Source organism: Herpailurus yagouaroundi, unplaced genomic scaffold (assembly GCF_014898765.1).
Source record: "Herpailurus yagouaroundi ecotype Mexico unplaced genomic scaffold, PumYag 142, whole genome shotgun sequence".
Lineage (NCBI taxonomy): Eukaryota > Metazoa > Chordata > Mammalia > Carnivora > Felidae > Herpailurus > Herpailurus yagouaroundi.
In genome coordinates, this window is record NW_024412397.1 from 2,439,934 (window position 1) to 2,445,596 (window position 5,663).

General features: G+C 58.9%; 1 long non-coding RNA gene across 1 annotated transcript; it reads right to left on the reverse strand.

Annotated features, from left to right (window-relative positions):
• Positions 1-458: 458 nt before the first annotated feature.
• LOC121032763 (uncharacterized) lies at positions 459-4,185 on the reverse strand. The gene is made up of 2 exons (XR_005791447.1): positions 3,470-4,185; positions 459-3,169 (listed from the first exon to the last, which is right to left on the reverse strand). It is a non-coding gene; the product is annotated as an uncharacterized LOC121032763 (long non-coding RNA).
• Between the last annotated feature and the right edge of the window lie 1,478 nt (positions 4,186-5,663).

A 5,663-nucleotide genomic window follows, 5' to 3' on the forward strand; every position in this document is an offset into this window, starting at 1 on the left:
GCAGGCGGAGACTGGCGAGTGACCCAGCCACAGGCAAGGCTGGTGGGCAAGCCGAGGGCTGTTTGCACTGATGTCAGGAGTCACGCAGCCCGGACAGAGAGCACCACGGGCCACGGCGTTACACAGGCGTGGGGCGGAGACGGGCTGCTGCCCAGTGAGGGGGTCCCCAGTGAGACAGAGAGCACACCGGCTTCCAGTTGGGTGGCGAAGGGAGGAGTGCTAAGCCCCCAGACCAGGCAGCGCGTCAACCCTGCCATCTGGGAGGGAGACCCCACTGCTAGCCCACAGGTCACTCCCCAGGGACCCTCTGCCCCCCGGGTCTTCAACAGGGCAGAAAAGGTGGTGGCAGGAGGGGCTGATGGGCGCCCTGCTTCCCCGTCCTCTGCTGCCAGCCGGCCCAGGGCTCCCCTTAATGCAACACCCGGAATTTCCAGGCCTCAGCCCAGAATCACTCGTCATACGCAGGCCAGGATTTTACTTTCGTGCAACTATCGGAAGTATGTTTCCACAAGGGTGGCATGTTTCTACTCAGAGCCCAGGGCACCCTCCAGGAGTTCACGCTGACCCCGCTCTCGCAGGAGAGCCCTGGGTTGGGCCAGGTGAGCCGGATGGGGACTCTGGTGGCTCCTGAGCACCGCGTGCAGGTTGAACAGGAGCGCCTCCTGCTGGTAGCGCTGAATCCTCCCCCCCACGCTGCTGGCTACCAGGAGCATGTAGGTCGCCAGCTGGTCCACCCAGAGCCCCCCACGTGACCGGCTCATCGTGCCCTCCGGTTACAGGTAAGTCAGAGGCGACCACCTCCCAGATCTACTCCTTCACGTCCGAGAAGCAAAGAAAACACCGGAGGACGTGGACGGTGACTGCAAGCCTCGTTTTTCCTGAAAGACACAATAGATTTGCAAAGACGAAAAAGGAGAAACAGAGCATCATCACACAAGCAAAGGCCACCGTTCACTTTTTCTACCCGCATTTTCCGTTCTCAGCTTTCTTTTTCCTCAGAGAAGTGTTGATAGTATTTATTTAAGCTTAAGATGAACCCTCACTCAGAGAGAAACAAGACACAAGAGACCTTCTGTGCCTATCAGGAAGCTTGGAGGGGCCGCCAAACTGTCTCCGGTTCCTCGCTGTTTATTTTTCTATCCAGCGCGCTCAGAAAATAGAGCCCATAGCAAATCGTTACTGAGATAGGCTTGCTGAATGCTCATGCGGTTCTTGGCAGGCACGTGACGTATTAGGATGAATTCCCTGTTTATGTTCGTGCTGGGTAACGTCCTAGCCCTGACCTTGCAGGAACATCGTCTCTTAGTTCATTCCTTCCCCGCATACTTGGTGAGCGCCGGCTCTGGGTAGGGCCAGCAGACCTGCCACCAAGGAGACCGTCAGAGAGTCCAGGCAGGACTCCAGACGGAGGCAGGACTTTCCGGCTCACCGGACATTCGTCGGGTCCGGACCGCCGCCACCTGGCACGGCACCGTGCGATTCTGCTGGACCCAACACTGTGGCAATGGGCTGACGGGTGGTGGGCGCCTGAAATGCGCCCAGGGCAACTGCGAACGGAGTCGTTCATTTCATTTTATTTTTGTTGGATTTAAAAAACCAGCTGTGGCCGGCGGCTTCCCTACTGGACAAGGTGGACGTGGCTGACCCACGGCGGAAGCTCCGTAGTCGTGGCGGGAACAGGAGGTGGTCCCTGCCCCGATGGACGTGCCCGTGGAACGCGGGGGGAGAGAGAGCGATCCCGTCAAATGATGATAGAATCAATCTGTAATTTCAAATTATGATCTGGCCTCTGAAAAGCACACGGTGAGGTAAGGGAATGTGACCGAGGGCCTGGAGGCCCGGGGACACTGTCTCTGAGCAGTGATGTTGGGTCTAATATCAGAGTGCAGGGGTCAAGCGGAGGCACGGAGAGAAGGGAGGGGGGCAGAGTGGTGGGAGGGGGAGGCAGGAAGGGGCAGCGCAGGGCAGGAGGGAGCGGGGCTGACAGAGCAGGGCTGTGGGAGGAGGGTGGCCAGGCCAGGCAGGTGTGGCGGGTGTTGTGGGGGTTGCTCCGCACCCCAGCACCGACGGGAACGTGCTGGAGGGCTCGGACGGCGGGGGGCCTATAAGACTCATCTGTCTATGTTGTAGAACGTTAATTAGCAGGGGAAAAGCGAGGGTTCGAGGACACAGGTGGACACGGGCTCCCAGGACCCCCCGCCCCGGGCTGTAGATGACAGTGGCTCACCGAAGGGTAACGCCGGACAGAGCGGTCCTCTGGAAAAAGAGCGGGCGGGGCCGGGCCAGCACTGGCCGAGAGGGGATGGAGCGCTGCGCCCCTCGGAGCCTCTGCGAAGCCTGGCGAGGGAGTACTGTGCTGGGAACGCCCTGGTCCGTCCAGGTATCCGCGGGAAGAGTCAGTGCCCGCATCACAGGTCGGCAGACGCGAGTTACGTCCCTTCCGTCACCCGTGCGACCGCTCCTGCCAGATGCCAGGCACGACCTCCCGCAGCAGAGACCGCCGTGAGCAGGCCAACACAGGGCTCCCCCCGGGCTGTGCGTGAGCACGCCTGAGTTCCCTGAACCAGGAGGGACAGAAAATCATCATGAAATCACCAGCTCTCATGCCGACAGCGTCTTCCTGTCTATCAATCTACTTCTTGAGATCTTCAGACGGGTCACAGGCGCTCTCCCGGCTTCCGCAGCGTAACCCCAGTCCCAGCGCACAAAGCGCTTCTGTCATTCTTAGACTGGAAAAGTCTGCCTGTTACCAAAGGCACTCGACACAGACCGCTCGTTTCCAGCAGGCGTGGTGGCGGGTCTCGGCGAGGACAGGCTCTCACACCACACCGTGTCGGGGCCGGCCCGTCGGGCGTGAGAAACACCACCCAGCGTGGCACCACGGCCGTGAGCGGCCGGGGAGCTTGCTGCTGTCCCCAGCACGTGACGCAGCGAGAGCTTACCCGTCTGTCTCCCCTTCCAAACGAGGCAGGTCGAGCATCAGTGGGAAAATCTGGTTAAAATTCACTCACAGTTAATGCAGCCGAGACGTCACCAATGTCAGGATGTGGCCTAATGCTTCTGTGTTCAAAGCTCCCTGTCACCCAGGCTGGCCGGCCCGCAGAGGGAGTGGGCGGGCCGGCCGGTCTGCAGCCCAGGTGCGTCCCCAAAGCAGGTGCGTCCCAGGCTCCTAGACGGAAAGGCTCTGTGGCACGGTGTCCCCTCTGCCGAGAAGCCCCAGCTGGAGCACGTCATTGGCGAGGAAGGTTCGCTCGCACCAGCTCTGCGGCCACACCTGCCCGAGGCCTCTCCCCACCTGGGACGCCCCCTCCCTCGCCCGTTTCTGGGGCGACAGTCAGTTAAGTGTGTCCAGACTCACTGGAGGCCCGGCAAGGCAGGACCCCGGTCTCAGACAACAGGCTGAGAAAATTCTGACTTTTACTCGGGATGGGGGACCGTGGAGCCCCCGATTTCTGCCCCGGCTTCATACCGAGAGCCGCTTAATGCCAGCCTTGCTCCCCACGTCTGCCTTTGCTCCGATGAAGAAGGACGTCACACTCTCCGAGGCAGGATGTTCACAAAGGCCGTCCCCCGATCGGGAGGGGACAAGAGGAACGGAGCGGTTCCAGGACCAGCTTTTAAGAAGCCGGAGAGCAGAGCCACGTACCTCCCGGCAAAGCTTTGAGCCGCGGCTCCCACCCACGCTGAGGTCCTCCCTCTGGTGCCGGGCGCACTGCCCCCAACGGGGCCTGGAGCCCATCGGCCCTGCAGGCGCACACGGAAAACACATCGGCAACCCCTGAACCACTCCTTCCAGACAGAAGAAACTCTGACTTTGTGATCCTGTGCCCAGAACAGATGCCATTCAGGACCGGTATTTACAGGTGTGGCTTTCAACAAATGATTTCCATTTGGGAAAGGCACCTTTTGAACAAGCAAGCAAAAATTAAGTTTCATGAGTTCAAAAACAGAGATTTCCATTTCGGCAGTAGAGGAAATTCCTTGGGAAGCGCCCACGTGGGTGCCGAGCCGGCTGCCGGGCACCCTGGGCGGTGGTCTTGCCCCACGAGCTGCTGTCCCTGCCCCCACTCGCACTCCTCGCTGATCCCATCAGGCCTCTCCAGGCTTCCTTTGGCAGAAATGTGCCCAATGTCATAAAAACAAGAAAATAAGGGCTCCTGGGTGGCTCAGTCGGTTGAGCATCTGGCTTCTACTCAGGTCATGATCTCATGATCCGTGAGTTCGAGCCCCGCGTCGGGCTCTGTGCTGTCGGTTAGGGGCCTGGAGCCTGCTTGGGATTCTGTCTCCCCCATTCTCTCTCTCTGCCCCTCCCCTGCTCATGCTCTGTCTCTCTCTCTATCAAAAAATGAATAAACGTTAAAAAAAAAAAGAGAGAGAGAGAGAGAGAGAAAATAAACCCAAACTGCTCCTTTAACAAAACTGGAGATACCTGTTCCTGCAAATCACCCAACATGAAGAAGACGGAAGGTGGGGGACAAACCAGAAGACACGGCACAGCCAGACTGTCAGAGCGTCTGCAGGCAGCGAGAAAGGCCTGGTGTTTGCGGGGGGATTGGTCCCCGGCGGGACGCTGGTCCCCCCAACTCCCAGGACACTCACTGGCCCTCCCCTTCTCGCTTCCCAGAGGCAGGAAACAGGTCCCAGGAGAGGCAAACAGGGAAGAAACGCAGTCTGCCGCCGAGTAACATACAGTAGGTGTGCGTTACAGGCCTCCGTGCACCTTGTTTGGGGGCTTAGGAAACACCCGGTTGGGCAGAGATGGTGAGTATGTTTTTCTCTTCAGGCAGCCGGGAAGATCACTGAGATCACTTAGAACCCAGGTGGTTCTCCCTGGGGGTGGGTCTGTCCTCCCAGAGGACGGCTGTTGTCGGGCGGGGGTGGGGCGGGGGGTAGGAGGGTAACCACCCTTCAGTGCACCGACAGCCCCCTGCCCAACAAGAATTCTCCAGCCCCAAACATCCAAAACAAAATGCCGTGGTTGAGACGCTCTGCTTTTCGCCCATAAACTTTCTAGCCGATTCCTTGCGGCACGGGCTACAAAGCAAGAAATAGAAAAGGGGCAAAAGGGAGAAAGAAGCAGGGCTACCCTGTTCCCATGGACACTGCGTATTTTTGTCCGCTTCTGAGTCATAGTAAAGGCAAAGGCTAAAACGGCATGACTAATTCACCGTGAACTCCTGGCTTTTACGCATGAGTAATATCCAAACCCCAAACAGCATAATAAGCTGAGCACATGGCTTTCTGCACCAGCACAGACTTAGAGCTTAAAAATATCCAATCTGGTAGAACACGCAGAGAGAGAGAGAGAGAGAGAGAGGGTGGCGAAGCTGTGCTATCGAAATGTGCACGTAACCGCGGCCGCCTCAGCCGCCCCATCACCAGTCCCACCCCCCGCGGGAGCCCAGTCACACCAGCCCTGCACCTCGTCCGTGGGCAGCAGCAGGCGCTCTCGAGTCCCGGGCTCCCAGAACCACCAGCGGTCAGATGACAAAACCAGGAGGCAGCCAAAAAGACACCGAGGAACCTTCAGCACATGTGACTGAGTGAAAGAGGCCAGTCTCAAAAGGCTGTGTGCCGTGGGTTCCGACTACATGACATCTGGGGAGAGGCAGAACCGTGGCGACAATGGAAAGATGGGTGGGTGTCAGGGGGTGGGTTAGGGG